Genomic DNA, 15,633 nt, shown 5'->3' on the forward strand with positions numbered 1-15,633 from the left:
ATTGATTAAGCATGTCTAGGTACAAAGGCACGTCTACATGTGCTCTTTTGGTGCTGGTTTTCTATGTGTTGTGCATGAATTTTTGTTGTGAATATGGTGAAGCATCAAGAATATTCTTAGACTACTCTACAACTACTCAAGGTATTGCATTTCTTCCTTCTTCTCTTTACTCCTGATCTATCCTTGATAGTTGACGGAACTAGGAGCGGCAAAATCAGCCCATAAAATGATCACTACAAGAAAGTATAGAAATGGCAACAATTCTTGGTAACAAAATAGTATTGTTGGCAAAATTCAATATTTGGCAACAACTTAATTTATTGTTGGCATATATATGATGAAAATTTAAAAAATGAACTTTTTTTTTGTTGCCAAACAATTAATTTTTGTTGCCATATATTGACTATTGTAGCAAAAATTACTTTTGGCAACAACAAAAAAGTTATTGCACGTCGTTGCAATAACAGCCGATGGAAAAAGTTCATGCAACAACAAAAAATATTGTTGCTAAAAGTATTTTTTGCAACAATAGTCAATACTATGGCAACAAAATTTTTTGTTGGCAAGTGTCTTCTTGCTTGTAGCGGATGATCCATCCAACCCGCTTAGGTTTGGGCATTTTAATGACCCTTTTATGTTGTTAATTCAACCCATTTGAATGTTAAGTTGTATGCAACTCAAATTGGGCAATTCGCAGGAATGCCCCTTATTCAGATGGTCTTTAATTTTTGCCCTTCAAATTGCTAGTCTTTAATTTTGTCCTTAGAATACCACGGAGTTACCGTGTTCGAACCTCCTTGTCAGGCATAAAAATAAAAATAAAAATCGCAAGGCAAGGCTTTTGGAAAAGTCTCCTTTTGATAAAAGATATAGGTTGCGCCTTAAGGCATAACTAAAGTTCTATTTGGATCGTACGTAGGTTGCCTTATATAAGTAGACTTTTAGTTATGTACAAGCAAGCCGCAGAGATTTAAAGATATGTTGTCTTAAGGCATCCGGATCCGGCGTAGGTTGCCTTATTAGGCAGACTTTTAGTTATGCCTTAAGGCAACCTATGCCAGATACGACATAACTTTAGTTATGCCTTAAGGCAGACTTTTCTCAAAGCCTTGCCTTGCGATTTTTTTTCTTGACTGAGCGGGGGTTCGAACCCAAAATCTTGAGGTATTTTCGGCCACTTTTTTAAGCGAAGGGAAAATATTAAAGACTAGCAATTTGAAGGACAAAAATTAAAGACCACCCCAAAAGAAGGATAATCCGTGCAAAAAAAATGACTCAAGTTGACTTGTGAAAAACATTATCTCAATTTTTTTTAAAAAGATTTTTTTTATTTGATATTTTATATATAGTAATAAGTGATTTTTTATTTTATTTTTGGTAACTAATGAACTTTATTACCAACGTAAATATGTAACATCAAAACCGAACCTTTACTGTACTTCCCCCTCCTCTCCTAATTTGATAACATCTACCGTCACAAATCAAATTCCTACCGGCACAAGCAAATTCAAAAAAAAATTCTGGGGATCATAGTTTAATCTAGCTAGAGCATTGCATAACTTCCTGTTTCCACTACAGCGAAGATGAACACCCTGGACAATCTGTCTTATAAGGAAATTTTTCTTTTAGACACTTAAACAAATTATAGTAAAACAAAACAAAAAAATTTAAATTTTAGTAAGAGCTGAGCGGGTTAGGTTATGACCCGGTTTGTAACCCATTTTCAACTCAAATATCTTTTTAGCCCATTTTATTCAGATGAGTACAAAGGTATATTATTTATATATGTTTTATACATTTGATGTGTTGAAATTATATTGGCAGCGACACAAAGGCTGGATGGCCCGGGCAGCAGCCACCGACGGATCACCAGGGCATCGCCTATTGGGAGTTATCCTCCCCCGGCAGCGAATGAGCGCCAGGGTATTAATTAGGCATATTACTTACTAGTGCTTCTTGTTGTCATTAAACTTTTTGTCCTTCATTAAAACACTCTGCAATAGACAAAATTGTCATTTGCTATTTTTCTCAAATTATTATTTAATTATATTTCTAATATTTGCGTCTTTGACGTTTCATTTAATGATGTTCGATCAATCTACAAAAAGGAAAAAAAAATTCCTACATTTTTGTTACTTTCCATCCACGTAAGGATTCTTATTCCTATAATTTGTTAAATACTCATAATAACAAATGTAACTAATAACTTGAAAATTAAGGGAAGTATAAGCTAAAGTGACTAAAAAAAAAAAAAGGATGCATTCTGGCGAGATATCGTATCCTAAAAAAGAAATCATACGCAAGATAAAGAGCTAGGACAACTCCGAAAGCTCTAATGATTACCAAAACCAATTTGGAACGTCTAAAAGACGTCGTCATTTTCAATTTTGAGTTCTTTGCCTTACTGTCCGACCACGGAGAATGCTACCATATCCACATCAAGGTGATATGATTTGAACCTATGGCCCTCTGTATCCGAAAGAGGCACTGACGTACTGCACTACACTAGCTCGTCTCACCACCCGAAGCACATAGATCCAGCCAATCGATGAACGCTTAAACCGAACTCATCCTCCTTTTGGGGCGCACTGATACTGTAAAAAATTTATATTATTGTAAATAAGTTGAAGTCACTATTCTCCGAGTCTGAAAAAAACATAACGAGATTCAATACGAAGATGAAGATATTTAATAGCGTTGTAAATTCGAACCAATTTCTCAATTCTTTTATAATAACATCTACGTACTTAAAAATCATATATAAATATAAAACTGATAGAAGCGACAAATTATATCCCTTAAAGTTATTCTAATTAATGTAGTTTCTTGATGCATGCAATGTCCCAACGTCGACGTGATGCAATGAATTGAAATGTGAATGGAGATTAGGTCAGGCAGAAAAAATGAGGACAATCAAAGCCAATATTTTCTACTTTTTTCTTCTTCTTGTTTTTCCTTTCTTTTTGCTTTATTAAGGGAAGCTTATATTGTGATTTTTGACTAATGAATAGACTGGGTCTGAAATTCGACCAAGTTACATCATTGTTTTTCATTGGCAAAAGTTTACTAACTTATGCTACATAATGTTACTTTAGTTCCCCTTATTTTGAGTTTTTTTTTTTTTTAAGTTATATACATTGTTGGTGTAAAAAAATTATATTTTCTGATCTCCTAAAAGATATCTACAAGCAAGCGTCTTTTAATTGTATTATTTGTTATTTTGAGAATTAGATTTGATAATATAAAAAATTCTTTAGACCGCCTATATTTAGAACATATTTTTTTTTTTTTTGCACTGCCTATATTAAGAATAGGTAACTCGTTCCATGTCTTTATTTCTATTTCATTCTATCTTATCATATTACGGTTCTTTATAATCAGAGGCGGACCTACATGAAAGGATGGGAGTGCACTTCGGAAAAAATTATGTATATATATGTGTGTATATACGTTGAGAAATTAGTATATATTTAATTGTGCACTCTAACAAACGAAAGTGTCTTTGGGGCACGTTAGTTGCAACTGCTGCTTCCCTTACATGTCACCCCGGATCAAACCCGAATGTCACTTTTAATTATTTTTTTGAGCCTATTTTTAGGTAAAGAATAAGCGTTGAATGAGCTTGTCCAGATGCGAACCTGCACTATCACCACATGTTGCACAGCCTTAGCCACTGAGCTATCTCTTTCATTTGCTTCACTGTGTTAAATTTTATTATTACATATATTTGACCTACATACTTGTATTTTCACCACTGTTACGCTATTAGTGACCGGTCTGACACAGTATTATCACTCAGTCGTCATTAAAAATTTTGTTGGCATTTATGTTAAGATACTAGTGCCCCCGCCGTCTTAAAATCCTGGGTCCGCTCTGTTTATAATAGATATTCAATCCGTTAGAATAGAAGTTAAAAAGAATATTTACATTCGTCGTGCTTATTATATGAATATGAACATCCAAGAGTGCTAGGCGAATGGAGACATTTATTCCATCTATTTTTATTTTGAAAATCAAATTATTGAGATAGACAACGATCAATATTCTATTTTAAGTGAACTGGTTAGTCTTGTAACAACTGATTTTATTAGTTCACTAATTAATCGATTTTTTTATGAAATATCTTGGATTAGTATTAATCTGAATACGACAAAATAATTCTACAGAAGAAGGTCAAATATACCTCTGTACTATTTTTTTTATTATATATACCTCTCATTTAAGCTTCGATCCAAATATACCCCTGTCATTATATTTTCGTCCAAACATACCCTTCCCATTATACTTTAGCACAAATTTACTCTTAATTTTGACGGAGGGACACGTGACAAGCTCGCTATCAAATACCTCAGCCACCGCCAATTTTAAATTCATGATTCCCATAGAAACCCACCCACTTAACTCAGCCCATCTCATTCCCTCCACTTACAATGTCTTCAACAAAGCCATTTCAGTAGCAGTAAATCATTTTTCTTTAATTTTCATTCCAACAACTATCAGAACTTATACCTTTAATTTGTCAAGAATCACTACTAAAAAACTGGTAAAAACCGATGAATTCCGTGAGTTTCTCGATAATTTTTTAAATCTTTTTTTTTTTTTTTAAGAAAACCAACGGACTGCGTCGGTTATTTTTCGCTCTAAAAATATAATTATTTTTATATTGTTTTCTAAAATAAACCGACGGACTCCGTTTTTGTTTATTTTTTTAATAAAGGTATTTAGAACTACAAAATTAGTATGAATCAAATCAATGTAAGTATTTGAACAAAGAACATGTGTGGTCTAGTGATAGTGCCCATTAATGCCAAGGAACATACCCGGGTTCGATTCCAAGTTGCTACATTTCATTATTTTATTTTCAAAAAAAAAAAAAAAATTACATAACCGACGGAGTCCGTCGGTTTTTGAAAAGCGATGTAACGTAAACCGACGGACGTGTTGCATCGATTTTCCGTCGATTTTCACTGAAAAACCGACTCAGTCCGTCGATTTTCGCCTGTTTTTTAGTAGTGAATTTTGCCTAATATTTTAGGACTTTAGCTAATATTTTAACAACAGTTTATGTTTGTCAATAAATTTTTTGACAACAAGATTGAAGGTAGTGTCTTGCAACAAATGACAAACATTTCGTAAACTTGAAATTACTCTAGCCAATTATAAATAAATATTAGCTCTTTGAATGTTGTCTCACCGCTCAAGGTCGAACCATCTAAAACTGTCTTCTAAACACCTTGAGAAGGTCTTGCAGTCAAACCATCTATCTAAGGCAGTTCAAATGGCTTGTCTAGTAATATGCACTTTATTCATACCAGCTTGATGTCTCATTCCACTAGCCCATCAAATGCCTTACGGCCACAAACCTAATAGGTGTTGGGCCACTCTTTGAAACCTGCATCACCAGCGGTTCAACCTAACACAACTGATACTATATCCAGACGAAATGCTTCAACCTGATGTCCCAACATCTGCTTTTGCTACTGAGTTTGAAGTAAATACAAAGAAAGGATTTCTCGAAAAGAAATCAAATTGTTGCTCTATATCTATTGTACAAAATGAAAACTGGTAGGAGATCTTAGTGCTTCTGGTGATAATGCACTACCACCACAAGTCCAACAAGATCAAACTCCTCCATCCCCCCACCCATTGATAGAGAAAGCTAATGAGCTAAAAGAGTATAGACAAAAGGATCGAGATCCTGTTCATGCTAATGCTTTCGACATTTAGGTTCAAGAAAAAGTTAATAAATTTTCCAAGGTAAAAGACTGTCAGCACTGATACAAGTGATTCCAGTAAATGCCAGCGAGAACTGAGAATGAGAGTACTCATGGAGGTGATCCAGTAAGAAACCAGTTAGAACATAGAATCAGAATCAGATAAAATAAAATGGAGCGACTACTGGTTGAACCAACATTGTATGTATAGTTATATTCATGTTCGGTTATTCTTATCTTCCTTGTGGAGTTTTTTTTTTCCTCTTTAGTGTACATGTGTTGATTTCTAGACGATGTTACCTAATGAATGGAGCAGCTTAATTCGTGGGGTTATGGGATTCACAGTTTAGTTTAGTTTAGTTTACTTTAGTAGTGTTTAGCCATGCGTTTTCAAATCATGATTTGAAACCACGACCCCAAACCAGCGCTTGGACATGCGTTTTCACTCATGGTTTCAACTTTTTTAAATATAAAATTTAACTCATAAGTTTATATTTTGTAAAAAGAAACCCATAAGTTCGTAGATATTTTTAACAATTACCCCCATAATCATTTACCAATCTCATTAACTTCCACCAACCTTTATTTATGTCTACCAACCTTTAATTTATGTGGGAGGATTATATTAAAGAGCAGTGACATTACTATTTCTTTAATTGGGCCGGGTCGGCCGGGGATGTGCCCACCTAATCCCTGCCCATAACCAGCCCGGCCCCCCAACTAGGGAAAAGAGGGGTGGGAAGTCGGGCTAGTGGAAAAAATTAAGGGGCTGGGCCGGACATGCCATTTAGCCTTGTAGCCCGGCCCACTACCCGAGTTGTTCGGCCAAATGAGGCCCGGCTTACCACTTCGAAATAATTTATTTTTTTTAAAAAAATTATTTAAGTTGTACATTTGTGAATATCTTGAATATGTTGTTGGAATGAAGACTCCCAACGGCTATTTAAGTGCTAAAAATTGTAAAAAGTTGAGAATGTGATACAAGACTACATAAGTAATTTAAAATAAAACTTCAAACTTAAATTGATAACATTGCGAATTCAAAACATACAAACTTGAACGATTAACTTATTACAAATGAAAAGTTCCAAACACTAGCATCGATGGAGAAATTTAAAGAAGAGATAAACTTCAAAGTTCAATTTTTTGCCTTTTGTCCAAGTGCCTACGTAACGGACCGGTACCCCGAAAAACCGGTTCGGTCTTATGGAGATATATTTGACCACAATGTTGACATTTAACATGTTCCTCGTCTACTTGCTCAAAACACAACCACACCAGACTTGAAATTGATCTTCGGACTGGAGGAGGAGGTGAAGGATTATCATTATCCGTTAAATTTAAATTTTAAAATTTGAACTTGGAAGTTGGAAGAGAGAGAAAGAAAGAGATTTAGATGAGTAGGAAATTTAGGGAAAGAGGAGAATAGGGAATTGTGAGATAATATGGAGAAGAATGAATGGAATTTATAGATTGAAAATGGTAAGTATAATTTAAAGACGATGGACTAAAATAAAGTTGATAACAACTAGATTTTAAAGTATCCAAACTTAATAAATTTTAATTAAATTTTTTTTTTAAAAATAATTAAATACGGCCAGCCTACTTAGCCCACTATGTATCCCTCCCCGGGTAGGCGTTTTAGACCCGGACACCTAAAACCCCAACCCGACCCCACCTTATAAGCTCGGCCAGCCTGACCCATGTGTGGCCACGCATTTATATGCTTGGCCACGACCCACTTGATAAGGCTTAATTACTATTCATGTTAAATTTCGTTTTATTGAACCAAGTTTGATTAATTGATGTTGTATTTTTTAGAAAGGTCTTCTAGTAGTGTACTAGTTAATATGAATTATGACTTGCTCATTTGATAAGATTATACAACCTATAAATGTTTTTGATAGTTTTCACAATTTGTGGGATTTTTATGCTATAAGAGAAAATACAACTTAAAAATATTCAAAACCGTACGTCCAATCGTCAAAGTTTTCAATCATGTCCAAACGGGGCCTTACTATCAGGAGCACTTCTAGTTTTCCACAGTTCATCTGCATTAAGGTTGTTAAGTGTTAACAGTTGTTGTTGTATGCACTTACTATTCTATTCTTTTGAGGAGTGCACATACTAGGCTATTCTTTTAGAGGTTGTTGATAGTTGCCGCTGTAACGCACATACTTAGCTATTAATTCTTTTGAGGAGTGCACATACTAGGCTATTCTTTTGGTGCACTTTTAGTTTTATCAAAGATTTTACTGTTTTATACTAAATATGTTTTTTAGTTTTCAAAATACATTTCACAAAAACAAAACTCCCGCTTCACACCATAATTGACATCCCTTCTTTTTTTATAAAGATACTTTAAATCATAATTTCTAAGTAAGAAATTTGAAGGTATTTTAGTCATTATCACAAAAGAATAGCTTATCATAACGTTACTAAACTGTACTTTTTTTTATAATAAACTATAACAGTTTTTGGTTCTTAATATATTGCATATGTAATTGAAAAAAATTACATCTAAAATTTAATATGTTTAGGTAGTACAACAATAAAGAAGTTCTGTAGTTTACAAGAAAATAAATAAATGCATCTAATGAAAAGTGGTGCGCATTGGAGCACTTTAGGTCGAATATTTTAAGTCTAAAAGTTATACATTTTGAAGATTTTCGTCCCAAAATTTTGTATTCAATATAATGCAAAGAAAGGGCAATTTTGGAATATTGGATAAGTTTCAACATTAAAACAAGTTTGGTTACAAAATTTTGAAAATAAGGGAGGTGACCGTATTGTCTGAAACCACAAGGGAAGTTAGTGTTATAAGGCTAAACTTGAGGGGAGGTCTCTAAAATCATCCCTATTTAATACTCCCTCCGTTCCAAAGAGATTGTCCTCTTTTGACTCCAAGACAAAGTTTAAGAAATAAAGGAAGACTTTTGAAATGTATGGTCCAAAAACATGCCTTAGATATTTGTGTGTCAGAAATCATCTCATAAGTTAAATTGTTTCTAATTATAGAAGGGGACAATCTTTTGGAATGATTAAAGGAAAAGGAGGACAATCTTTTGGGACGGAGAGATATCATTTTAAATTTGAATATCAATTTGTCAATCCTTTTATAATTTATAGTAACTGAAAAGGGTCAGATTTGCCCTTGTACTTTTCAAAAAGGGTTATATTTACCCTTCATTTTACATTTTTGATATGTTTGCCTTTACCATCCAACTTTGAGGTCATATTTACCCTTGAGCTGTTAAATTCTTATGTCCCACTTTTATTTTCCTACATGGCGCCACCGGCAAATATATTCACCATTGTCGTATTATCAAACTCAGATTGGAATCGGGTGGGCGGGTTTGGGAATTAGGAGTTGGGTTTCTTTTGATTAATGGGTCGGGTTAAAATAATTTAAATTGTGACCAGATTTAAATTGGGAGAAAAAAGATCCACATAGGCGCCACGTAGGAAAATAAAAGTGGGACATGGGGATTTGATAGCTTAAGGATAAATATGACCCCGAAGTTGGATGGTAAGGGCAAATATATCAAAAAAGTATAACGAAAGATAAATATAACCCTTTTTGAAAAGTACAAGCGCAAATCTGACTCTTTCTTTTCCGTTATAGTAACATCTAGTACTTAAAAATTATATAAAAATGATAGAAGCAACAAATTATCTCCCATAAAGATATTCTAAAGTAATTCTAAATACATACTAGTATTATATCTTTAATGAATGCCATATCCCAAAGTTAAGAGTGATGCAATGAACTAGTGAATCTATCTGTGCTTCGCACGGATTAGACTTTCGATATTAAATTCCTTTTAAAATATTTTAAGTTTTAACCAATTATATTATTAACACTTAAGCTTATATATTTTTTCATCACTTAAGAGTTATTAGCCTTTCTATAAAAAAAAAAAAAAACAAGGAGATGCAAAACTTAAATAGATGCATAACTTAGAGTGAAATTCAAAACTTTGTGGGAAATATTAATGATCTAATTGTTGGCGACCTGAATTTTTATCTTGTTTTTAAACAATTCATCCCTTTATAATTCCCTCCGCATTTCCTTTTCCCCTCTCCTCTATATATAGTTATAAAAATAAAAAGAGATTCCATTCTTTGTCACAAAAGAAGGTGAAGATGAAAAATTAATAGAAACCTTTTCTTTGCGGACAAACACTTTCTTTATTATCTTAGTTGTTGTAGAAAACTATATGAACAAAACTATCCTTCAACGTCTGATGTATATTAAAACACAGAATCAAGGAATAATAATACTATGTAGTTTTCGTTTGCTATGCTAATTAACAAAATATTAGAAAGCATGGATAAGTAAAGTAATTGGGTAAAGCTAAGGCAAAAATAATTTATTTTAATTTCTCAAGTTGAAATTAGCTATTTTGAATAAAACCCACTTCAAGTTTCCAGCATATGATAGGCAAATTATCATTTCTTTTAAGAAGTTAGGTCTTGTCTCTATTTTTGAATCATTAAATGTCAAAACAATTTTCAAATTTACATTGTTTCAATTCTTAAACAGACTTAATTATATTTCTGAACAAATCATGATCTAATGAAATAAGTATGAAATATTAAAGAAATTAAAACAAATTAAGAGTAGAAGAAAATAGTTTATGAATTTAGAGAGTGCATATAATTACCTTAGAAGAAATGCATTCAACTTTGAGATAGATATCACTGAGTGTATCAGGCTCCTCGATGTAGATGGCATAGCAAAAATAACCAAAATTTAGCATATACTGAGTAAGAAATAATGAAACACAAACGTGTAACCTTTTCAACCAAAACATTTGGCAAACCTTTGCCTGTAAGTTAAATGGGTCTATTTGAATTTGCTGGAAAGCTAGCATATACAACTAAGTTCAACCAAAATAAAATATTCTCTAACACATGAATCTTATAAGACAAATTTTTTCCATACAAAGTAAAAAATTATAAATATATTGGACCTCATGGTGGAGAACTTCCTGATACCGTCGGAGCTAAAATGGATAGATCATATATTTTAATTTCTTGCTCAGTACATGTCCAAACCTATATCTATGGCTTTTTCAGTCTCTTTGTATGGGAACTTAACATAAAATGTGAACTTTGTATACCCATAATGATGAGCCATGTAATGCCACAATATAAAAGGAAAATCACTGTATAGTAATTGTAGAAAATCCTAAGAATTCCAATATGAAGTCATCCATGCATACATAAGATTTCTTTCCTGACGCTTGGAGGAGGTGGAAATTTCGCTTGACGCTTGAATGGTGATTTGTGAGTTTCTACGCTTCGCACAATGCATTGTTGTGATCATCAAGAGTTTGAACCGAAGAATGTTGAGCTGATTTTCTTATTAACCCAATTGTCTTTGTAGGTTACTTCTTGTCTTTTTATCTCCTATTTTTAGCACTTTACTACACATTACTAAAAATTAATTACAGGAAGTTGGAGAAGAATAATAACATTTTTTTATCCCATACCTTTAGCACATTATTATACATTAATAAAAATTAAAGGGAGGGAGAAGAACCATAACGTTTACAGATTTTAATAGACCTTTAATTTTAACTTTTAAATATAAGTTAAACTAAACTAATAGGATGGAGGAGAGGAAAATAGTCAAAAAAAAGGAGAAAAAATAAATAAATGTCAATGGAGCTCATAGAGAGATGTCACATAAAATTATCTATCCTTAACTTTATATTATATATTGATTGATTGATTGAAATGTGCATGAGAAATATTAGGCCAGGCCGAAAAAATGAGGACTATTAAGTCAATATTTTCTGCGCTTTTTTCTTCTTTTCCCTTTCTTTTCTCTTTATTAAAGGAAGCTTCCATTGTGATTTGTGAGCTGTGACTGTGACTAATGAATAGATGCTGCCTGAAAATTGGACCAAGTTACATCATTGTTTTCATTGGGAAAGTCAAACTAACTTATGCTACATTAGGTCACTTTTAGTTCCCCTTATTTTCAGAAAAGAGATTTTAAGTACTCCTGTCACTTTTACTTGTCCAATTCATTATTTCAAAAATGGATTTTCTCTTTTATTTATTTACTTTCACATATAAATAGAAAAATAATTTATTTTTCTTATTGTACCCTTAGCATTAATTGTTTATTTCAAATTATTTTTTAAATCCATTAAGACTATACACCAATTAAATATGAGTATCATGGTAAATCATGCACTTCATTTATTATTTTCTTGGGGCGTCTGGTCCCATAAATAGACGTTAAAAGTGAACGGAGGGAGTAATATACATGATTAGTATAAAAAATTAGTATATTTTTTGGTCTCTTAATATAAATATCTACAAGCAAGCATCTTTAAACTGTATAATTTGTAATTTTGAGAATCAGACAATTACATGCTATAACAAATAAAGGTGGTTTGATAATATAAGAAATTACTTTTTTGGTTTGCAGTTATTTTACTTGTGTTCATTGTTTGAATGTCAATCATGAGAAGGAATTCGTTAGTTTCTCAATGTTACGCTTTTCTTGCTTCAAAGGGGAAAAACAAAAAAGATTCAATTGCTTTGCGTTTTTTCTTCTTCTTCCAAATATTAAAAAAAAGAAGAAGAGAAAACTAGAAAAATCAAGTCTACTCCAATGAACAGTAACATGAACAGTAACTTGCATCGCGACTGGCTCGGCTACGCTAGGTTCTCCCTGTGGCACCTCCCCGCCTTCTTATTTTTCTACATGTAATTTCGAGTATTGAACAAAAGTTATGTTCATCAACTTGAGTTTAAGTTCTTCTCTTTTTCCAGGTTCAAACCCTCTTTGTCTATCGTTTAATTTTAGAAGAATGTAGTTTAAGTTAAATAAAGAAAAGGACAAGAAACTATTACGGACATTAAACAAAGATGTACACAATGAAAATAAGGAGAAAAAATATGAAACAAATTGACACGAAATTAAAAAAGAAAGCACACAATCTCTAGAGTACATCAAGTATGAACAAATACTAGAAGTATATTATAAGAAATGCATAAAAACGATTAAGAGTTTGATGGATATATTCCTTTCCCTAGCAAGACATAAACGCAGTGTACAAATACTTTGTAAAAGATCTCTAAAATGTTTTTAATGAATTCTTGAACTTAAAAGTGATGCAATAACTATGTACTCCTTCAAGTGATCACTTTTGAGTTTCTGGATGAAAAAAGTCGATAAACCAAAAAAATTTGTGCACATCAAAGATACAAATGTAGAAACATGCTTACACTAAGGAAAGGACCCGTTTGGCCATAAGAATTATTCACTTTTTTTCGGAATTTTTTTTCACTTTTTTCAAAAATTAGTGTTTGGCCATGAAAATTCCAAATACAACTTGAAATTATATTTGGAATTTGAAAAATGAGAAATTCACTTTTTTCACAACCAAAACAAGTACATTTCAACAAAAAATACTATTTGCAAAAACTATGGCCAACTCCAACTCCAACTCCAACTCCAAAATTTCAAAAAAAGTGATTTTTTTTTTTAATTTCTATGGCCAAACGCCTACTAAGTTGACTGACCTGAAGTCTTTTTTGTTAACCTCATTGAGTCTCCACGGTCAAACTATTGTGGCTGTAGGTTTGCAGAGAAATAACCTCATGTTTTTAATGAGCAGAGAAAGACTTCTCAAGACAGATATTGTTTTTATTTGGTATAAACCATATGTATCCAGAACTCAGTAGCTCAACTAATCTAGATATGTGTTGTGTAGGGATGGAGGAGCTCTCAATCAGGGGTTTCTCCGTTCTCAAGGGTTGAACCCGAGATTTCTTATTATAGATGGAGAGGTTTTATCCATCCCTGATCCCACCACACTCCGTGATGTTCTCAAGACAAATTAAATTCGAGATGCGATTGGAACAGAAAGTCATGGGAATGACGGGCCAAATTAAATTTACTTTCATTGCTTCATATTTGAAATGTCATAAACACACACAAAATTAAACAAAGTCTTATTGTAATGGGAAGTGCATAACTAAATAGAGACTGGGTACTAGATCTTGTCACACGGATGAAACAACAATATGAAAACAAGCACTAGTGATGCACATGGTCATTCACATTCGCTGCCGGGGAAGGATAGCTCCCACCAGGCGACGCCCTGGTGCTCCGGCGGTGGCTGCTTCCCAGGCCGTCCAGTCTTTGCGTTACTGCCATTGTAATTCCAACACACAAAATGTATAAAATTGCACATATACATAATATACTTTAGTACTGCACATATGACATATACATAATATACTTTAGTACTCGTGTGAAGAAATTATGGTATAGGACCAGAGGCAGAACTTGTATTTGAAGTTTATGGGTTCTAGACAGGGGCGGAGCCAGTCCTGTCGGTGGGGGTTCGGCCGAACCCGATGGCACTTTTGTCGAAATACCATATATTTGTATTAGAATTTTTGTCAAATATGTATAAATTATTAATTACGAACCCGGTAACATTAAATAATTAGGCACGGCCGCAGGATACCGAATGGCTCCGCCTCTGGTTCTAGATTCTACTCTCTCCATTAACGTTTACTTGTCCACTATATTAAAAATAAATTTTCACTTTTAGTTGTTCACTTTAGCATATCAAGGAAAGACAATTTTTTTTCTTCTTCTTGTTTTACCCTTAACATTAATTACTCATTTCTAAGTCATTCTCCAAATCCAATGAGACTATACACCAATAAATATGGCTATTATAGTAATTCATTTATTAATTATTAAAGGGCGTGCAAAGTCAAAAGTGGACAAGTAAAAGTGAACGGAAGGAGTAATTTTGTTTTAAGTTACTGTACTCTAAATAAATACCCCCTCTGCTCCAATTTATATGGCACCGTTCGGATTTCGAGTCAAACTCTTAAATTTTGATAGTGGATTCGGACATGAAATTTTTAAATTTTTTGAAATATATTTTATATATTTGAAAATTATGTAAAAAGTACGTTAAGTCACAATAATTGACAATTCAAGATACTTATGAGGCATATCAAAAAATCACGGTTAAAGAAAAACTTGTTTGACTCAAGATATCCGAAAGTTGCCACATAAATTTGGATGGAGAGAGTAATTTGTACATATTCAATGAGTTTTAAGAAGAATTCAGAGTTTAAACTAAAGCTATTGATTTCGGCCGAACCAACAATCTAGATGGGCCCTTATTAATAGGAATAATACTGTCTATTAACAAGGAGAAATCAAGATCTATTAAAGAGATGAAAAAACGCAGTACCTTGAGTACTTGGAGAGAAGTCTACGAATATTCTTGATGCTTCACCATATTCACACCAAGAATTCATGCACAGTGCAAAGAAAACCACCATTAACATAGCACATGTAGTAGTTGTGCCTTTGTATATGAACATCTTTATTTCCCTTTTGCAACTTGTTCTGCTTTGCCTTCCAATATGATTATTTTTTATAGCAAGTCTCGTCCCAAAGAGGGGTCACCAGTGGGGAAAATATGAATGGAATTTAGCTCATGCATAGACTTTGTGTGTTCAGTATGCTTGAAAAAGTCTCAAGTCGTTTTTTCAACAAAATATTTTTTGAAAGCTATTTTCTCTTAGTTGATTATCAGGAAATATCCTTAAAAGGAAAATTTTCCATCAAAGCAGAAAATGATCGTAAGTTATTTTTCTTTTCGAAACCATCTTAACTTTTAATCTCATTTGTAACTTGTTTTTACCAATACTATAAGTAATATGATCAATCTTTAATATCCAAAAGTTTTATCAAAACTATTCGATTTGCTAACATTAATATTTATATTTATTGTATATTTTTTCTAGAAAATATATTTCGTTCACCGACATTAATATTTATATTTATTGTATATATTTTTTTTCTATTCAAGTTGTAAGAAGGCAAGAAATCTAATTTCCTCCTAAGAAATATTTAAGT

At 32.8% G+C, this 15,633-nt stretch overlaps 2 long non-coding RNA genes across 2 annotated transcripts; one reads left to right on the forward strand and one right to left on the reverse strand.

Moving 5' to 3' along the window:
* LOC132029348 (uncharacterized) lies at window positions 1-2,018 on the forward strand. The gene is made up of 2 exons (XR_009407778.1): window positions 1-141; window positions 1,825-2,018. It is a non-coding gene; the product is annotated as an uncharacterized LOC132029348 (long non-coding RNA).
* Window positions 2,019-13,618: 11,600 nt separating this feature from the next.
* On the reverse strand, window positions 13,619-15,354 carry LOC132031193 (uncharacterized). Its single transcript, XR_009408181.1, has 2 exons — window positions 14,963-15,354; window positions 13,619-13,892 (listed from the first exon to the last, which is right to left on the reverse strand). It is a non-coding gene; the product is annotated as an uncharacterized LOC132031193 (long non-coding RNA).
* Between the last annotated feature and the right edge of the window lie 279 nt (window positions 15,355-15,633).

The sequence above is a fragment of the Lycium ferocissimum genome, chromosome 9, assembly GCF_029784015.1.
Source record: "Lycium ferocissimum isolate CSIRO_LF1 chromosome 9, AGI_CSIRO_Lferr_CH_V1, whole genome shotgun sequence".
Lineage (NCBI taxonomy): Eukaryota > Viridiplantae > Streptophyta > Magnoliopsida > Solanales > Solanaceae > Lycium > Lycium ferocissimum.